Here is a 21,125-nt window from a genome sequence, read left to right as displayed (position 1 = left end):
CTAGGCTTTCTAGGTGGGGTTGCATATGTTAGACCTGTATAGTGATGCCAGTATATGTGTATAGCCCAGCTAAGGTAAACAAAGGATGGTATCTTAAGCCGCACCTTCTATGAGAGTCAAAGTTGTCCCCAAGGACACAAAAGGTGGTTCTGGGTTCCCATCTTTCCCTAAGGTGGAATCTTAAAGATGTCCCCATAGACACAAAGGCTGTAGCTTGGTGCAAACCTTCCAATAAGGTAAGGTCTTCATGCCCCCTCAGACCAGCAGTTCAAAACCACTGGCTGCTCCAAGGGAGAAGGAGAGTCTTTCTGCTCTCATGAACACTGGCCGGCCGTCTCCGAGCCCACGGGGGCAGTCCTCCCCTGTTCTGTAGGGTCGCTGTGAGTTGATGACTTGATGACAGTGAGTTTGCTTTTGAAATCCTGTCTGTTCATACAGTAGAGACATCCCTCCAAAATTGGACAATAGCCATGCCATCCAGAGTTCAGAGTTACAAAAGGTCACAGAAGGAATTAGGGAAAGCAGGGCCATCTTAACTAGCACTCAGGATCTGCCTTCGGTCGCGTTTGTGATCCCGGTGACCGACCCGCCCAGAAGCCAGTCGCAGTGAAATTGACTTAAACGAACGACAACCCACGCCCCTCACAGTCGAAGGTTACAACGGCTGATTTTTGAGAAGTAGATCTCCAGGTTTCTCTTCGGAAGCATCCCTGGGGGAACTTGAACCTCCACCCTTGTCATTAGCTGCTGAGTGCATTCACTATTTGCATAACCGATAAATGACATCAAACCTATGTTTGCATGAGATCCTTTTCATCACTGCGCCCATGAGAGAAAGAATCCACTCATTAAAACCAGAGCAGAACTATTTACGTTCTCTAACTATGTTGGAAAAAGGCAAATCACATAGGTATCGGGTTTAGAGAAACATCTATAGAAATGAGAGTATATGGTAAATATTGAGCAGACTACGTTAGAAGAAGGGAACTTACTCTAATAACAAATGAGGAAGATTTTTTAAGCTCAGATTTGTATGGAAAATACCTCTGTGAGGTCAGGGACTAATTCAAAAAGGCAAAATTATTTAATTAGAAAAACTGCTATAGGTTATGATAAAAAAAACGTCAGGAGAAAATATCACAGTCTGCTTCTGAAAGGGCCACAACCTTCAAAAGTCCATGAAGCACAGTTTTACTTTACAGCACAGGGGTTTCCAGGGATTGACATGAACTTGACAGCAGCTCTGGTTTTGGTTACGTTTGTGTTTGGTGTGGCTCTCATTAAGGAGGCCTGGATGTTGCAAACACGTATGCACTTGGCCTCGTGATAATGACGTTTATGAAGCCAGCGATGTCAAACCTTGTGAGGCATAGCTCTACTCGGAAACACTTTGTGTCACCATGATACTTCAGGAATTTCATGACACTGGGCCTTGTTAAAATTTTTTATGAAGAAATATTATTGTTTAGAGCAAAGTAGGAATTCGTTAAATTTCTCTTCAAAAAATCAAAATTGAGAATTCTCATAAATGCAGTATAATGGAGAAACTAAATAGAAAAAAATCTTAAAATCTCTTCAATTCAGTCACTCATTCTTGTTACAACTGTGTCTGGCCACAGGAGATGAAGAAAGATGTTAAAGAAGTTGAAACAGAAGGGTGGAAGTGAACATTAGAACTGGTAATGAAGATATAGTTTCTTCTTTATTAGGTTTGAGAGAAATTATTTTAAAGAAGCTAATAAAGAGGGGGGGAAGCTTCTATAAACTATGTTCAAAATTACAAAAAGTTAAAAAAAGATGATATGCCCCACATTTCTATCTTTGTCTGTAACTAGGTTTCCCTCCCACGCTGCTTCAAGCCCATCCACTATCAAGAGGAACCAGTTATCTCAAGTTTCGATTTGTGGCACATCACATCCCTGTCACAAGGGGCCTGATTACTCCTTTTCAAAGATTGCTTAGAATCCATAAAACAATAGGGTACGGATAACCAGCCAATTTCATTTCAAAATTGCTAAAAGGTCAAAGCAATGTTCTGAATTACAGGAGATAGAAATCTCCCACATAATGCATGAGGCAAAACATCTGAATGCTTCATATTTTGCGCAAAAAAGTCCCAATAGAAAGGTAAAAAGATGTAACATTAATTCATTTCCAAATTACAGTAATAAATAGATATAATAGTTCTACATTTAATAAATATTTCTTCAGGCAACACATGGGATTGGTCTACTTACTGACGATCTAATGTGTCAAAAAAAAAAACACCAAAAAACCCTGAAATATCAGAAACGGCAAGTAGAAGTTAGTTTCTTTAAATCTTAAATTGTAGACACTTATTACTCATTCTGGGATAAATGTATAAAAATAATTAGCCTGAGGGTCTATGGACATGCCTTTTAAATAAGCTCTCTTATATGTCTATTGCAGTATGCCAACCACAGCTTTAGAAGGGAGATGTAAACCTACCCACTGCACAGAAAATACCTCTATCATTCATGTATGAACTACAGACTCTATCAAAAAATAACTGTCATTTTTCTTAAATAAGGGTCTTCACACCCTTCCTGAACTCTTTTCATTTAGTGTATGTGTGTCTGGTTATTGTTTGGTCCGTTAAAATAATAACATAAATAACAATAGTAAAAATTAAGCACCTAATGGATATTGCATTTAAAATTCTCAGGGACAGTTCCTGGTTTCAAAGAGATAATCAGACATGAGGAACATTTATGAAATATACAGATATTGGGATATATTCCTACACTAAGCATCAAGAATGGTATTTTATGTAGCATATTTTGGAATAAGAAAACTTGAGATCTTTTGAAGGGCAAGACCATTGCTACAGGAAAGATCCTGGCCTAATAAAAGGAAATTTCATTTTCTTGATTGGGCAGGATGGCAGTAAGCTATTATTAATTTGATTAGTCTGTGAAGGCTTGGTAGAAACAAAATAATTTAAGAAACTGTTTAAATTACCTGAACAATGTTTTGTGGGCTAGGAAAGAAAGATCTGTCAAGATAAATTGCATTTTGTAAACGGATGAAAAATGTTGACAATTTAAATGAGTCTCACCCAAGGAAACAAATTGGAGGCAGATAAAAGGCCTGCAAGAGGTGGAGATGGAAAAAAAGGAAAGTAGTTTGATCATGCTGGTGAAGGGCTTGAGGGAATAATGAGAATATTGCAGACTTGGTGCTCAATGCAATAGAAAATTGATGAAGAACGTCAGGTAGGAAAAGATGGGTCAATGTGACAGATGACGAAGGCAGCTTTGACAATAATAGCTAGACAGATGAAAAAGTACTCCATCCTGGAAATGGGAAATCAAGTGGAGATGAGGTACTAGCAGCCAGACTGAAGATAATGAAGTCTATTTTACAGCCGAAGAAAAAAAGAGAAAGACATGCAGGAAGGAGAGCTAAAATGTAGCCGAAAGACTGCCTGAAGAAACTGATAAAAAGTTTTCAAGAGCTATTTCTGGAGTAAATTAATTAGTAAGGTATTGAGTGACATTATTCATTTAATGTATAGTATGAATTGGTTTGGTGAAGACTATACCATGGGCTTAGGGAAGAATGAACAAAAATCTTAGAAACTCAGCCAAAATATAAGTGAGGAGGGCAAGACGGTCTCACGTACTTTGGGCAGGCAGAGACCCGTCCCTGGAGAAGAACAACATGTTTGGTAAATCAGGAGTCAGTGTAAAACACTATGACCTTCAATAAGATCAATTGGCTGCAACAGTGGGCTCAGATGTTGCTATTGTGAGGTTGGCTCAGGGGCTGGCCATGTTTTGTTCTATTTTACCTATAGTTGCTGAGTCTGAACTGACTTCACTGTACCCAACAAGAACAGAATGTGCCAAGGACTGAGTTTGGTGCTGGTGAAATAAAACTGATGCCAAAATGTCTCTGTCACAGTAGAGAGATGATGACATTGCCAACCATGATTGGAAATCCACATTTAATCTTGGTTTGAACTGTAGTTTTACTCTGACGTAATCCTAATGTCAGGGACTGCTTGGGGGATATTTATTCTTGACTGCCAGAAAGAAGGCATTTTCAAGTGCAATTTTTAAACCTTTCAAGTTTGCTTGCAAATTGAATGTTAAAGTCAATAGAATTTGCATTCATGAAGATTCATATGCATAGAAGAGGATTTCTCAGTATGTTCCTATCTATCTCAACCCCTAGAAAATGAGAAAAATGAGTCATTAAACGGAGATTTGCAGCTTACCTCCTGTCATTGATGCCACCTGAGTCTGTATCTTGCAAAATTAGAGAACAATGTCAGAAAGCATTTGGTGGATGGTTGAAGAAAATATTAAATGATGCTGTTATTCACCGAGAAATGTTGGTACCAAATAAGAGAGCAATGCCTTGGTTCTGGGTTCCTGTGCCCCCTCCCCCACCACACACACATATCATATGGACTGGACGGGCAGGGCGGGGTGGGGCGGGATGAAAGATTTGCTACATTGAGTTTCTGGCATTGCTTAAAGACTGTTTGAAATAATGATCCCTTCTCTCTGGAAACATTGAAACAATTTTCAGATCTAAAATGAGTTATTCAAAAGAAACTAAATCCCCTGGATGCTGTTTGAATTATCTATGTAGAAAATAGATACTTCTAGTTTACATAATTAGATTAAAAGTATTCACTCTATTATTATTTCTCCTACTTTCCTACATGGAATAATATTATTCACTGCCATTGAGTCCATTCAAGCTATGGAAGCTATAGGTAGAACTGCCCCTGTGGCACTGAGGCCATAAATATTGATGCAGATAACTTCATCCTTCTCCTGAGGGACAGCTGGTGGGGTTGAACTACTGACCTTGCAGATAGCAACCTAGTTCTTAACCCACTAAGCCATTAGAGGGCCTTCCAAGTGATGGTACTGTGTTAGTTTGGGTAGACTAGAGAAACAAATCCATAGAAACTCGTATGTGTATAAGAAAGATTTATATACAATAGGAATTAAATATCAAGAAAACACCCCAACCCAGTCCAGTCCAAGGCCATAAGTCTGATACTAGTCCATATGTCCGATAGCAATCTATAAAATCCTCTTCTGACTCAAGAAACACATGCAATGAAGCCAGATGCAGGACGATCACAAGCCAGCGGGTAGAAAGGCTGGGTCCAGTGGCATTGTAAGCATCTCAGTGCTGGCAAGGGTCTCTCTATGGCTTCTCCGGCTTCCAAAGTCTGGTTGCATCCAAGTGGCTTGTCTTCTGCAGTGTCTCCCAGGGAGTAGCAGAGAGAGAGAGAGAGAGAGGTGTCTTCCCCCTCCAAGAAGGAAGGACCAGATTCCCCAGAGTTCTCAGGAGAAGGCCATGACCACAGAAACTTCATTAGCTACATTGACAGCCTAGACTCCACCCCTACACTCTTAATCCCTAAATTTACATCAGATTAGGTCACTACCACAGGTACTTCTTATTGAAACTTGCCCAAAGCCAAAGGCCACTGCTTTATTCTCTGTTTACTGTCCTCCATAGCCATGGTAAAGGTCTGGGAAACAGATAATATACATTTTAGATGGACGCAGTTCATCTATTCTAGGATGCATTTCTCATACTTCAACATCTCTAAAGTTATAATAGGAAAGGATTTTACTTTTTATTTATTCAGAAAGGGCAATGCAACTTAAATTTGATGCAACGTAGTAAAACCAATTGTGATATACAGCACAACATATCTTATTTTTTTTGTAAAATAAAAGAGATTTTAATAGGGTTTGAGAAGGGTGAAGACTTTAAGACACCTTTGACATCATTTAGGTACTGTCACTCGTCTTACTTCACAGTATGATATTTGCTCTTTGAGGGTGTCTGTTTTGTTCTATTCTTTGATTCTTTTCATCAGAAATTAAATATTTGTTACTTTGCACTTAATTGTGATGAAAACTTTCACTCTTATATAAAAGGTAGAGTTGCTTAAGCAATTAAACAGCTTATTTCACATAATGCTTGGGAGGGGGGAATAAATGCCTGACAGTGTGAAGGGAGCAACCTTCATTACCATTTCTAGATCCCATGCAAAGCACTTGTGTGACCATCCCCTTGTAATTACACAGCAGAGTGGAAATGGTGCCGCTGCCCAAGACAGAATGCTTCTTGTAAAACTTGATATAGTGGGAGATGAAATACTGAAGTGAGTATTTCATCTCCCCCTATAATGGATAAAACACCAGTTTGGGAATCCAGAACAGTTTCTGTTTACTATATCTCCATCATTTACCCACATGTCCAACCTTCTCTAGGTCATAAAATGGAAACAGTTACCCTTTCATCCCTGGGAGATAATATATAAATAAAATAATAAAAATGAGTAGGAATTTAAACTCCTTGGAAAAAAAATCCATAATAACAAGAATCACATTTTTTTCATTTTTGAATCACAATTTTTAAAAGAATATATGATAAATAGGCTAGAATTAATATAAGAATCTGCCATGTGAATTTCTGAAGTTGTGTTATGCCAAGAGAATTCTGGTTATGCAAGAAACATTTATAATTCTAAAGGTTTCATTTACAATACATTTTGGGGTGTTGTGCTTTTTATATCTCTTCTGCCAGAGACTCAGGCTTCATTACCTATTGCCCTTGGTGACCTACTGAAACGCCTAGAGCAGCTGGCCACCAGATGCAGCACGCCTCCAGAAAATTGAATTCGAGTTTGGCAAATGTGTTTAGGCAGGTGGTCTATGAATAGAGGTGGTCTCTTAAGCAGGTTTCATTGCATTTCCAATCTCAGGAGATACAGGCAGAAAAACATAGGGACAATGTTCAGTATTGCTGGGAAAGTTTCTAGGTGGTCTGTGGAACATTGAATAGAGAGTTAAAAAAATTGAGTTCAGGGACAATTTAGTCTTCTTGGAAGCTCATTGGAAAGGGCTACAGAGGCTTGGGTGTGGTCCTGGTCTATCTGCCAAAGTGAGACACAAGTCCCTAAGCATCTGCTCTCCATCATCTCTAAACTAAAGAGAAACTCGGCAGTCTCTTTGTTCACGCCCTAAATTGCAAGCTGTAGGAATGGCGACTCAGAGTAAGGGACTTGCTGATTGTCATCGGACAGAGTCTCAGGGGAAATGCCAGGAAGGAGACTGATCAGCATTGTTGGCATTGTACCATGAATCTGAAAAAGGAAGCTAGCAGAGGGAATTGTTGCTCTAGGCTAGTCAATGATACTAGCACCTAAATCGCATGTTTCCACATTAGCGCATAGGCAAGGTTTGAGAAGTCTTCATCGTTTACATAGAAACACCGTTTCAGGCTGGCTAAAACGACGCCCTGAAAGTGAGAAAGTGGAAGAAAAGACAAATTAGAAGAGATAGCACTGTGAGCTTTCCACGTCACATCCGTCAATCTTTGATATCTATCCCAAAGCATTTATATTCAAGACGGTGTTATTTATTTACCAACTCCATTTGCAAAAGCCACTCTGTTTCAGACTTTCAGGGACTCGCCATAGAATCGCATCGCTAAGTAATACAGTGCTATTATAGGAGTGGCGCGAATCTTCACCACCTGATGGTATAACGCTTGCTTCCACACCAACTGGGATGCTGTGAGGATCCATGAGCAATTTAGAATGCCTGTTATGTAAGGGGGAAAGAGCCTCGTAAATACAAAGGCAGAGTAACAGTCGTTTATTTCCCCATCACCAGAGGAAAGCCTGCGGAAACAGATGGACCTGAAATGGTGCCTTGAAATTGAGAAAGCACTACCTGTGGTACAGGAGGCTCAGCACAAAGGGCTTCTTGAGCAACACAACACGGAACAAATCGCCTCACAAAACGAAGAGATTTTCCAGATGCTCTTTAGAAGGAAGGCTAGAAAGATGGCGGATCAGGGGACCCGCACACTCTGAGAGCTCTTTCGAACAAGGCGGGTTTGGTGTCCAGGTAGCCGAGTGGAAGGAGTCTGGTGAGTGAAATAAAGCCCCCGGGACAGGACCCCACCCCCACCCCTCGCATTTGTCCTGAGCCGGGGTCTCGGTGATCCAGGATCCAATTCTTGGGACATCTCGGTCATTGCTGCCGCCACTGCAGCCGTCACTAGCTCTAGCCCCACTCTGTGCCCAGACGGGGACACCGCCCCCAGCTTCGCATGGCTGCTCTGCCCAGACACACAGCAGTCGATCGCGGTACCCCCTACAACAGCTGTCCACTTGTGGAACCCCACTAGGAGAGAAGCTCGCCTTGCCCACGGTTCCCCTCTTGCCATGTGGCAGCGATCTGCCCTTGGGCCCATATCCCTCCTTCCATTCATCCAAGGCCTGGGTAACTGACCTGCAAACTCCCTGTGGCTGGCTGGGCGACCCCCACAGGGGACCATCCATCCCATGAGACTTCTCCACCGGCACCCGATTTGACCACCGCCCACCCCACCAGCTTAGCTCCCGCTCCACTACCGACCAGGGACGAGCCTGCAGCCAGAGACCATCCCAGTTCTATTCACAACACTGCATTAATGCCAGAGCCACTTCAGACTGGCCTGCGTCACTGCGGAGCCCTGTGCCCGGGCATGGAGCCTGAACCTGCCTGCCGGGGGCAGTCCTTCCAGCGCTGACAGCGCCTGGCGTAACAATGGGCACTCCTGCCTACGGGGAGCGTGAGCAACAGGGTTTTGCGCTCTGCCAGGGCGGCTTTGCCTGCCCCGAGCTCTGCAGGGTCTCCAGCTGCCCGCAGCTCCGAGCTCTGAGCCAGGCATGGTGCGGTCCTCCCAGGGCGTTGGGGAGCGACAGGGCTTTGCACCCCTGCCAGAACAGCGTTCCCCAACCCCGAGCGCCGCAGGGTCTCCAGCTGCTGGCAGCTTCGAGCGCCATGCCTGCCTCCTGCTGCACGTCCCTCTCAGGGCAGAGGGAGGCGCCATTGCCCACTGCTCCCCGCCAGAGCCACCGCTGTCCAATCCACCTCGGACCACATTGCTGAGGAGCCTGCAACACTCACAGGCCCAGTGGCTCAAGGGATAAGCGCCCCCGCCTCTTAGTGAGCCTAGGACGCAGCTTTGCTCTCCCCGCCGGAGCCATCTGTGTGCTCCAGCCGGCTCTCACCACCGCGGTGCCCTGCAGGGTCCCCAGCGCCAACTTCTAGGCCAGCCCCAGTCCTTTCCAGCCGGCATAGGAGGCAGGCGCTGCCGCTGGTGCCTCTCTCAGCACCCCTTGCGGCCCCCCGCCTTTTCCAGGCGGTGCAGGAGGTCCGCCCCTTAGGGCTGCTCCCGCCTGTGTAGCCTCTGCCGACAGGTTCAACTTTATAAGCTTGCAGGGACCTGAGAGGGCTTGCTGATCTGAAGAGCATTTTCCCCTCACATAGCCTGGCTCCGGAGCCCAGATCAGCACCACTTCCGGTGACAGCAAGGCCTCGCCCACCTCCACCTTCTATTAGGCATTGCTAAAACTTGGAGGGAAAAGAGGGGGGGGGGGCAGAATTTAAATATATGTGTGTGTGTGTATATATATATATATATTTAAATATGTGTATATATATATATATATATTTAAATATGTGTGTGTATATGTATATTATCTCATGCTAGTTTTTTCTCTTTTTTTCTTTTAGTTTCTGTTTTCTTTTCTCTCTTCTTTCCTCCTTCTTTTTCATTATTCCTACTACTTATCACCTGCCCCTTTTGTATAGGTTTTCTTTCTATATCTTTTATCTCTTTCCACTTTCACTATTATCACTTCCTTTCTGGCCTCTTCTTCTTTCTCTCTCTCCATTTTTTTCTCTTGCCTCACCAAAATTTTTTAAAATTATTTTTTAATTTTTTTATTATTAAACAAAAAATAAAGGGCTGCTAAGGGTGCCCTGGCAAAAGAGGTCAAAGTAGCCTTCGGGCACTCACTGAGGCTCCAGCCCATACTCCAGTTGCTGAAACATCTCACCACTGCTGGTCACTAAGCCTTCGGGGAACTCCACTTATACAGCAGTCTTACCCATCCTTATAGTAGGTCATAGACAGCACCTGAAAGAATACTTAACAACAACAAAGATAAGGGCCCCTGGGCCTCTCAGAAACATGGGGCCTACGAAATGATCGAGGAAAAATCAACAGACCATATCAACCCCCCCCCCAAAAAAAACCAAACAAACAAAGAGACAAAACATAGTAGCAGAGCTAACATCTCTCATAGAAGAAACAGATATAGATCTGCCACTGAAGGAAATCTTCAGAAATCTGCTCACAGTATTACAGTAGCAGCTTAGGGAAGCAACCCAGAATAAGGATGCAATGATAGAGGAGATGAAGTCCACAATAGAGGGGATGAAGTCCACAATAGAGGGGATGAAGTCCACCCACCAAAGAACTGCCGGATATAACAGAGGAGGTGGCAAAAGCCACACACAAGGTCACAGAATTTAAGATTAGGATAAAGAAGGCAGAGAAGTGTATCATTTATCTCGAGGACAAACAGACTTAAGCAAGCGAGAAAGACAGTCACATAGGAAAATTAAAGAAGCCGAAGATAACCTGAGATCAATGACAGATGCTATGAAGAGGAATAATATTTGAATTATTGGTCTACCAGAGCACAACACAACACACAAGTCGACAGCCAAGATAGCAAAAGAGTTTTTGGAAGAAAACTTTCCACCCTAACAAGAGAGAACCAGGCATTCGTACAGGAAGCAGAAAGGATGCCAGCTAGACTAGACCACAAGAAGAATACGCCAAGATATATAATAGTAAAAATATCCAACTTCGAGGAAAAAGAGAAAATTTTACGAGCTTCAAGAGAAAGGAAAACAGTCACATACAAACGAGCACAGGTAAGAGTATGCTCAGACCCATCAGCAGATACCATGAAGAGGAGGAGAGAATGGATAACATCTTTCAAAAGCTGAAAGAAAAAAAAATGCCTCCCACAGAATCCTGTACCCTGCCAAGTTATCCATTGAGATAGATGGTAAGATAAGGATCTCCCGGCACAAGGAAAGACTCAAAGAATATGATGCAAGACACCAAACCCTGCGGAAAATACTGGCTGACTCACTATGGCCAGAGGATCAACCTCCACCAAGAACAAACAGGAGGCCACCATATTTCCCATCTCCATTTAGAAGCCAATATGCCAGCAACAATTACCAGCACAACAGGCAGGGTCTCAGATAGAAAAGAAGACAAGATAGAATCTCTCCACTCAAACACAGCACACTGATATGAAGTGAGATAGTTAAACACCTAAGACACAAAACAGGGTATGACAATTCTGAATCTACAGATTGTGATAATAACACTGATTACCAATGGACTCAATTCGTACATTAAAGGAAAAAGGCTTGAGGACAGGCTCAGAAAACATAATCCATACATGTGTTGTCTGCAAAAGACACACCTTAAGCAAACAGACAGGAATACGCTAAGAATAAAAGGCTAGCAGAAAGTTGATCAATCAAATGGTAACTCAAAACAAGCATGGGTGGCTACCTTAATCTCCAACAAAACCCAACCATAAAGAGAGACAAAGAGGGACACTATATAATGCTCAAAGGTTCAGTAAACCAAGAAGCACTTAGAATATTGATTATATAGCTCTTAATAATGGTGTGGTGAATTTCATCAAACAAAGTATTTAAAAGATGAAAAAAAAAACCACGGACTCAACAATCATATTAGGTGACTTTAACACTCCAATATCAGAGAAAGACAGATCATTGGGAAAGAATCTCAGCAAAGAGGCCATAGAGCTAAACAATGTAATTAGGCTACAGGGCCTGATAGACATTTATAGAGCTTTCCATTCAAATGCAAAGGATTTCAGATTATTCTCAAGTCCACATGGAACTTTTTCAAGAATAGAGCACATGCTAGGACACAAATCCAGCCTAAGTAAATTCAAACACAGAGATATTATCTAGACATCTTTCTCAGATCACCATGCCATAAAGCTGGAGCTTAATAAGAGGACATCCAGAAAAGCAAGAGCAACCAATTGGAGGATGAACAACGATCTCCTACAACATGAATGGGTACAGGCCCAGATTAGAGAATATATTAGGAAGTTTCTAGAAACTAATGAGAATGAGAATACAACGTATCAAAACTTGTAGGACAATGTGAAGGCAGTTATCAGAGGTAGCTTGGTATCATTAAATGCATACATGAAAAAAGAAGAGAGGCTTATGACAGATATGTTAATACAAAACCTCCAAGAACTAGAACAGTCCGCAGAACAACCTCTCCAATAGCAAGAGAAAAGAAATAATAAAAATCAGGGAAGAGTTAAACCAGTGGGAAGACAAGAGAACAATTCAAAAGATAAATGCAGCTAAAAGCTGGTTTGAAAAAAAGGATTAACAAAATTGACAGTCCACTGGCAAAGCTTACCAAAGATAGAAAGGAGCAAACATCGATTGCCAATGAGGGATGAATTAGGGGCAATAACAACAGACCCCAACGAGATTAAAAGGATAATCACAAAGTACTATTCTAAACATTCAGAAAGATTGAAGACATGGTTAAAAATTTGGAAAAATAGTCTCTCCCTAGAGTACCTCAGAGGTCAATACCTCAAGAAACCCATAGCAAAAGAAGAAATACAGAGGATCATCAAGAATCTATCAACAAAAAGAGCCCCAGGGCCAGATGGCTTCACAGCAGAATTCTACCAAGCATTCAGGGAAGAGTTGACACCAATCCTCCACAAAGTATTCCATAGCATAGAAAAAGTTGGCTAACTCCCAAAGTCATTTTACGAAGCCAGCATAACTACGATACAGGTATAGAAAATTACAGACCAATATCTCTAATGAACATAGATGCAAAAATCCTCAACAAAATATTGGAAAATAGAATACAAAAGCATATAAAACATAAGTGTATAAAACATATCATCTGCCACGACCAGGTGGGATTCATCCCAGGGATGCAGGTATGGTTGAACATCTGAAAATCCATCAATATTATATACCGCATCAAGAAGAAAAAAAGATAAAAACCATATGATAATATCCATAGGATTCAGAAAAAGCATTTGACAACATCCAACACCCATTCCTAATTAAGACACTCATGAAGATAGGATTGGAAGGTAAATTCCTCAAGCTGATACAAGCTATCTATAAAAGGCCAATGGCCAACATCATAGGCAATGGAGAAAAGACAAAAACAAATCCCACTGAAAAGGGTACAAGACAAGGCTGCTCCCTGTCCCCACTTCTATTCAATATCGTTCTGGAGGTTCTGACTAACAACATAAGACAGCGGAAGGACATCAAAATGATCCAAATGGAGCCAAAGTGGGTGAACAAGTAAATGTGGTGAAGAAAGCTGATGGTGCCCGGCTATCAAAAGAGATAGTGACTGGGGTCTTAAAGGCTTGAAGATAAACAAGCGGCCATCTAGCTCAGAAGCAACAAAGTCCACATGGAAGAACACACCAGCCTGTGTGATCGAGTGGTCCCAAAGGGATCAGTTACCAGGCATCAAAGAACAAAAAATCATATCATTGACTGCACACCTCCATGATAGGATCGCTGAAGACAAATGGGTGCACAAGCAAATGTGGTGAAGAAAGCTGATGGTGCCCGGCTATCAAAAGAGATAGTGTCTGGGGTCTTAAAGGCTTGAAGGTGAACAAGCGGCCATCTCGCTCAAAAACAAATAAGCCCACATGGAAGAAGCACACCGGCCAGTGCGATCACGAGGTGCCCAAGGGACCAGATATAAGGCATCATGCAAAAAAAAAAAAGATATAAGTGTGTGTATATATGTGTATATATGTGTATATGTATATATGTATGTGTATATATATATTATATTAAATGAAGGGGGAAGTGCAGAGTGGAGACCCAAGGCCCAAGTGTCGGCCAATGGAGATCCCCTCATAGAGGGGCTTAGGAGAGGAGATGGGTTAATTAGGGTGTGAGGTAGTATAGATGAAGAACACAGCTTTCCCCCAGATCCTGGATGCTTCCTCCCCCCAACTACCATGATCCGAATTCTACCTTGCAGGGCTGGATAGGACAGAGGCTGTACACTGGTACATATGAGGGTTGGAGGTACAGGGAATCCAGGGTGGATGATACCTTCAGGACCAAGGGCGTGAGGGACGATGCTGGGAGAGTGGAGGGTGAGTGGGTTGGAAAGGGGGAACTGATTACAAGGAGCCACATGTGACCTCTTCCCTGGGAGAGGGACAGCAGAGAAGGGGGGAAGGGAGACCCCGGATAGGGCAAGATATGACAAAATAACGAGGTATAAATTACCAAGGGCATATGAGGGAGGGGGGAAAGGGGAGGGAGGGGGAGAAAAAAAAAAGAGGACCTGATGCAAGGGGCTTAAGTGGAGAGCAAATGCCTTGAGAATGATTGGGGCAGGGAATGTATGGATGTGCTTTATACAATTGATGTATGTATATGTATGGATTGTGGTAAGAGTTGTTTGAGTCCCTAATAAAATGTAAAAGAAGAAAAGAGAAAAAAATGATTAGGGCAAAGACTGTACAGATATGCTTTATACAATTGATGTATGTATATGTATGAACTGTGAAAAGAATTGTATCAGCCCCAATAAATTGTTAAAAAAGAAAAAAAAATGATCCAAATGGAAGAGGAGGTGAAACTATCGCTATTTGCAGATGGCATGACCCTGTACATTGAAAACCCCAAAAGCTCCACAGCAGGAATACCTATAGCAATGGAGGAATATGGAAGAGTGACAGGATACAAGATCAATAAATCAGAGTCGGTAGGTTTTCTATATACATTGGACACGACCATGGAGAGGGGATTAAGAGGGAAGTACCCTAGTACCCTTCACAGTAGCTAAGAACAAACTGAAATACCTAGGAATATATTTAACAAAATAAACTAAAGACCTATACAAGGAAAACTAGAAGTCTCTACAAAGGGAAACCAAAAGCAACTTGCACAAATGGATGAATATCCCCTGTTCATGGATTGGAAGGCTTAACATAGTAAAGATGACAATCTTATCTAAAACACTTTACAAGTTCAATGCTATACCAATTCAAATATCATCAACCTTCAAAGAATTGGAAAAACTGATCACTAATTTCATATAGAGAGGGAAGAAACCCAGAATTAGCAGAGAACTCCTCAAGAAGCAGGACAAAGTTGGAGAACTCGCCTTACCTATTTTAATACCTATTATACAGCTACAGTGGTCAAAACAGCATGGTACTGGCACAACGACAGACACTCAGACCAGTGGAAAAGAATAGAAAGCCCAAGAATAAAACTATCAACATATAGACAACTGATCTTTGAAAAGGGTCCCAAAACCATCAAGTGGGAAGTGGATGCCCTTTTTAACAAGTGGTGCTGGAAACAATGGATATCCACATGTAGAAATATAAAACAAGATGTTCACCTCACCCCATGCACAAGAATAAACTCCAGGTGGATCACAGACCTAAAAGTTAAACCCCAAGCTATCAGGGCCATCAAGGAGAGAATTGGGACTAACCTCAGAGCACTGGCCCAGGGAACTCATAGACTCACTGCAATAGGAAAGGGTACGCACATAGGTGAACTGGAAATCGACAAATGGGATTTAATAAGAATAAATCACCTGTGCACCTTGAAAGACTTCACCAAGAGGGTGACAAGTCAACCCACAGAGTAGGAGAGAATTTTTAGTAATGACACATCAGACAAAGGGCTCATTACTAAAATCTACAACACCATCGTGACCTGCAAAAAGAGGGAAACAGTTAACCCCTTAAGGAAGTGGGAAAAAGAACTGAAAAAAACTTTCACTGGGGAGAGACCCATATGGCCAATAAGTATATGAGAAAGTGCTCCCGGTCATAGCCATAAGAGAAATGCAAATCAAACAACCACAGATACCACCTCACACCCCTGAGGCTAGCCCAGATCAGCAAATCAGAGAGCAATAAGTGTTGGAGGGACTGTGGTGAAGTAGGAACCCTCCTACACTACTGGTGGTCATGCAGATTTGTACAGCCACTGTGGAAAGCAATCTAGTGACACTTAAAGAGAATGGAATTTGAACTACCTTATGACCCAGTCATCCCTCTACTGGGTATATACCCAGTAGAAGCAATAAATAAAACACAACCAGTCATCTGGCTCCAATGTTTATTGTAGCACAATCGCCAAGACTTGGAAACAGTCTAAGTTTCCATCGATAGACGAGTGGATTAGTAAACTCTGGCACATACACACAATGGAGTACTATGCATCACTGAAAAGCACAGACGATCACATGAAATACATCGTTTCATAGGAAGAGTTGGAAGGAATCATGTTAAGTGAGGTAAGCCAAACTCAAAAGGACAGGCATAACATGAGTCCCCTGAGGTAAGTACACTCAGCATGTCAGGAATAGAAGAAAAAACACCTATCTTGCAACAAACGGGTGGAAGCATACTTGGAGGGAAGGCAGGCCACACCTAGGGAGGTAAATGAGAGTCCAACATAAAGAAGGGGAAGGGGGGCAGGTGGAGGGAGAAGCAGGATGGGGAGACACTGAGTCTATGGCACGGGGGGAACAGGGCATTAACCCACCCAGGGGGAGAGTATTGGTTGGGTCCCCAGAGAACTGGAACATGCATACGGACCCCACCATGAAACGCCAAAACAGGCGGACAACATAACGCACAGAGGAATCCACAAAAAGACTGGACCATATGCCGGCCCTAACCAGAATCAGCCCAACCCCCACCATGAAATGGAGTTCCACAGAAAATGAAAATAGATCATCTGGTGTGGGAAAGGAACTGTCCTACCACAACACACCCAGAAGGAAGCTGAAGCAAAGGAAGGAGGAACGGAGCAGAGCACACCTGGGTCCACCAAGCTCAGAGGATGATAGCCTGGCTCAGAGGGTCCAATGTACAGAGAGAACCATAGAGCAGGCCCCACTGCAAGATGCAACATCCTGCACTGACCCATGGCCCTACACGGGACAGCACTGGAGACACAGTGGGGGATGTGCGACTGAGCTGACCCCACCACACTGATGGAAAACACTGGGGGTGTGCAATTGAGTGGCGGGGGAAGCAGAGCAAGGAGGTCCCGAGGGAGTATGAAGGATGGACTTTGGGGCCAAGATGTAACACCCCATCAGACCCGGCCGGAAAACACTCCTGAAGGCCAACAATCAGGCCTGGCACTATTAACAGGCTTTTCTTTTTTTTCCCCCTGTTTTTTGTTGTTGTTGTTGTTGTTTTTCCTCTTCTTTAAATTTTGTATGTCAGTGGCTTTTTTGTTGGTTAGTTTTTGGTGTTGCTGCCATCGTTGCCATGTTCTTATGTGCCACTTTGGTGCTGTCAAAGCCATCTGCAATTTTATGCACATATTATTATCTCTGCAGGTCTACCTAGATAAGATAGGCTGGACAAACAATATGAGAAGAAAATAATGGGACCAATGGTCCCGGAGGGCCACGAGAGTGTGGGAGGTAGGGGACGGGAGGAGGTGTTGGTCAACCCAGGGACAAGGGAACAACAAGTGGTTCAAAACCAGTGGAGGGAGGGGATGGGAGGACTGGTAGGGAGTGACCATGGGCAAGGTAACTGAGAGGAATTACTGAAACTGAGAGGAATTACTGAAACCAGAGTGAAGGCTGAACATGGTAATGGGACAGGAGGAACGTGTAAGGAAATAGAGGAAAGGAATAGTAGGCAAAGGGCATACATAGAAGCCTAAATACAGACATGTACATAATGTAAATATATTTATGATTAAGGGGAAATAGACCTATGTGCATATTTTCATAGGTTCAGTAGTAGGGTAGCAGGTGGACAATAGGACTCCTCACACACACTCCCTCAATACAATAGCAACTTGCCCAGCTAAATGGTCATTCCATGATACCCACCTTCCTGATATGATTGCTGAAGACAAGTGTGTGCATAAGCAAACGTGGTGAAGAAAGCTGATGGTGTCCGGCTATCAAAATATATAGTGTCTGGGGTCTTAAAGGCTTGAAGGCAAACAAGCAGCCATCTAGCTTAGAAGTAACAAAACCCACATGGAATCAGCACACCATCATGTGTGATCATGAAGGGCCAAGAGGACCAGGTTTCAAGCAACAAAAGTGGGGGCGGAGGGGAATCATATCATTATGAATGAGGGGAGCGCGTGATGGGGACCCAATGCCCATCTATAGACAGCTGGACATCCTTTGCAGAGGGGTAGTGAGGAGGAGATGAGTCACTCATGGTTCAGTGTAGCAACAACGAAACTCACAACCTTCCTCTAGTTCTTAAACACTTCCTTCCCACCATTATCATGATCCCAATTTTACCTTGCAAACCTGATTAGACCAGAGGATGCACAGCAGTACAGAGAGGAACTGGAAATACAGGGAATCCAGGGCAGATGAACCCCTCAGGAACAGTAGTGAGAGTGGCGATACCAGGAGGGAAGGCGGGGTGGGTAGAAAGGGGGAACCAATCATAAGGATCTACATATAACTTCCTCCCTGGGTGATGGGCAACAGAAAAGTGGGTGAAGAGAGATGCCAGACAGTGTAAGAGAAGATAAAATAATAATTTATAAATTATCAAGGGTTCATGAGGGAAGTGGGAGCGGGGAAGGAGGGGAAGGGGAAAAAGGAAAATGAGGAGCTGATCCCAGGAACCCAAGTAGAAAGCGAGGTTGGAGAATGATGAGGCAAACAAATGTATAAGTGTGCTTCACACTGTTGATGTATGTGTGGATTGTGATAAAAGTTGTATGAGTCCCCAATAAAACGATTAAAAAATAAAAATAAATAAATAGATTTTCCTCCTTAAATTTCTATGTAGGGTGACCAACTGCTCTGGATTTCCTGTAATTTAGTGGTTTCTTAGTGGGTAGGATTTGTAGTGTGAAAACTAGAATATTTCAGGCGAATCTGAACAGTTTGTTACCTTATATAATTGTTTCCCAAAGCTCCCTTGGGTTGCTGAAATGAAAAGCAGATACTTCCACTTTATTCTTACACTTTAAAACAAAAGTCTTTAAGTGCCATCGGGGTGCTGGGTGTTTGTTTGTTTTTTTCTGAGAAGGTGGTGCTAGGCCAAAAGAGTGTTGGAAGCCATGCCCTACATGTAAGGACTTTCTTTTAAATCATTTCCATTTTTCTTACAGCGCTGTCGATATCACTCTCTAAAAGTCTAAATTTGAGTTACTAATCCCAGAAAATGAAGGCATATTCAGAGATATTAAGACAAACTAAAAAGAATACACAAAATGGAGCCTAATCTTTGTACCCCCAGTTCTTGTGGTTTTGGAAACATTAAAGGGAACAAGATAAAGTGTCATTGTGTTTCATCCCAATCTGACCTATTCTACCTGCTGATAAGAAGGCACCAAGACCGCTCCGTATCTCTGAGCTGACAAAGAAGGAGAGTGTCTGTCTGTACCAAGTGAGTGTAGCTCTTGATGGTCATTGTGGATTGCCGCATCACCAAAGGAGCCCAATTGTTCTCTTTCAAACTTGGCTGGAAATAGCACTTCACAGCATGCATCCTGTTGTTGAGGACCTATCTCAATACTTATGGGAAGTGCCACGATGTTTGTATTTCTATCATGCATATCTTGTTGATCTCAGCCTTTGTTATCTTTATTTCTCAGAATTCTTCCTTTGGTTAATTTGTATAAAACCTTTATGTGTAACTAGGTCCCGCTGCCTCTCTGCGCACTCTCCCAAGAGCTTCAAGATGGTTCGTGCTAAGACTTGGATCCTGAAGAAGCATTTTGAAGGCTACTGACTAACATTAACTTTGAGTTAAAGAAAACTGAACTTCCACCCTTAAAAAATGGAGAGGTCCTGCTGGAAGCTCTGTTTCTCACTGTGGATCCTTATATGAGAGTGGCAGCCAAAAGGTTGAAAGAGGGTGACAAGATGATGGGCCAGCAAGTAGCCAGGGTTGTAGACAGCAATCAGCCTTCCCAGCGGGAACCACACACCCCATTTCTGACGGGACGGGCCTGGAAATGCTGCCTGCAGAATGGCCAGACATATTACCCATGTCTTTGGCTCTGGGGGCAGTCGGCATGACAGGCCTCACGGCTTACTTTGGCCTACTTGACATCTGTGGTGTGAAAGGCGGAGAAACTGAGATGGTCAATGCAGCCGCAGGAGCAGTGGGTGCTGTTGTGGGGCAGATAGCTAAGCTCAAGGGCTGCACCGTGGTTGGAGTGACAGGGTCTGATGACAAAGTGGCCTACATTAAAAAAACTCGGATTTGACGTTGCCTTTAACTACAAGACCATAGAGTCTTTGGAAGAAACTTTGAAAAAAGCCTCTCCTGATGGTTATGATTGCTATTTTGATAATGAGGGGGGGAGTTTTCAAATGTTGTTATCCCCCAAATGAAGAAATTTGGAAGAATTGCTATCTGTGGGGCCATCTCTACCTGTAACAGTACTCGTCCACTTACCCCAGGCCCGCCCACCGAGATTGTCATCTATCAGGAGCTCCGCATGGAAGGGTTCGTCGTCTCTCGCTGGCAAGGGGCTGTACTCCAGAAAGCTTTGAAAGACTTGCTGACATGGGTCTCAGAGGGTAAAATTCAATACCGTGAAGATGTCAAGGAAGGATTTGAAAGCATGCCTGCTGCGTTTATGGGAATGCTGAAAGGAGATAATCTGGGGAAAACAATAGTGAAAGCATTAAAAAGGGCACATGGAATGCAGAGATTATTTGGAGTTTGGATTTGTTTTTAGCATTTAGTAAAGATGTATGTTGCCTTACTTACTTTAAAAAAAACCTTAATGTGTAACTTAATGTCACAAAAAATCCATAGCACTTAAAAATGATATCAAATTTTTGGCTTAAAGTACTATTTTAAAAGACTGGATTTTCCTGCCTTTAAAAGGCTTATTATAATCCTGCAGGTGATGGTGATCAGAGCAATGACTGAGGAGGGTACAACGTGGCCTGCGTGAAAGTAAACACCATACATTTCATGTTTAATTTCTTTTAAACCCACATCAGCCTTGTTTTTCTTTTGTTTTTAGACATACTGGAACTCCAGAAACTAAAAATGATCCAGGGTATCTTTATTTTCTTGGAGGTACTAGGAGCATCATAAAGCAATATGTGTTAGACACAATAGAAATAAGATGCATTTATCCTTTGCCCTGTAGTCAAAACTTCCTTTTTGCAAAGGCAATATAAGGAAAATA

The 21,125-nt window shown here is 42.7% G+C and overlaps 1 pseudogene; it reads left to right on the top strand.

Moving 5' to 3' along the window:
* The first annotated feature begins 19,626 nt into the window (after positions 1-19,626).
* LOC142440914 (prostaglandin reductase 1 pseudogene) lies at positions 19,627-20,676 on the top strand (annotated as a pseudogene).
* Positions 20,677-21,125: the final 449 nt, after the last annotated feature.

This window comes from Tenrec ecaudatus, chromosome 2, assembly GCF_050624435.1.
Source record: "Tenrec ecaudatus isolate mTenEca1 chromosome 2, mTenEca1.hap1, whole genome shotgun sequence".
Taxonomy (NCBI): domain Eukaryota; kingdom Metazoa; phylum Chordata; class Mammalia; order Afrosoricida; family Tenrecidae; genus Tenrec; species Tenrec ecaudatus.
The sequence above is the reverse complement of the archived record's forward strand: the minus strand, read 5'-3'. Positions and strand labels throughout refer to the sequence as shown.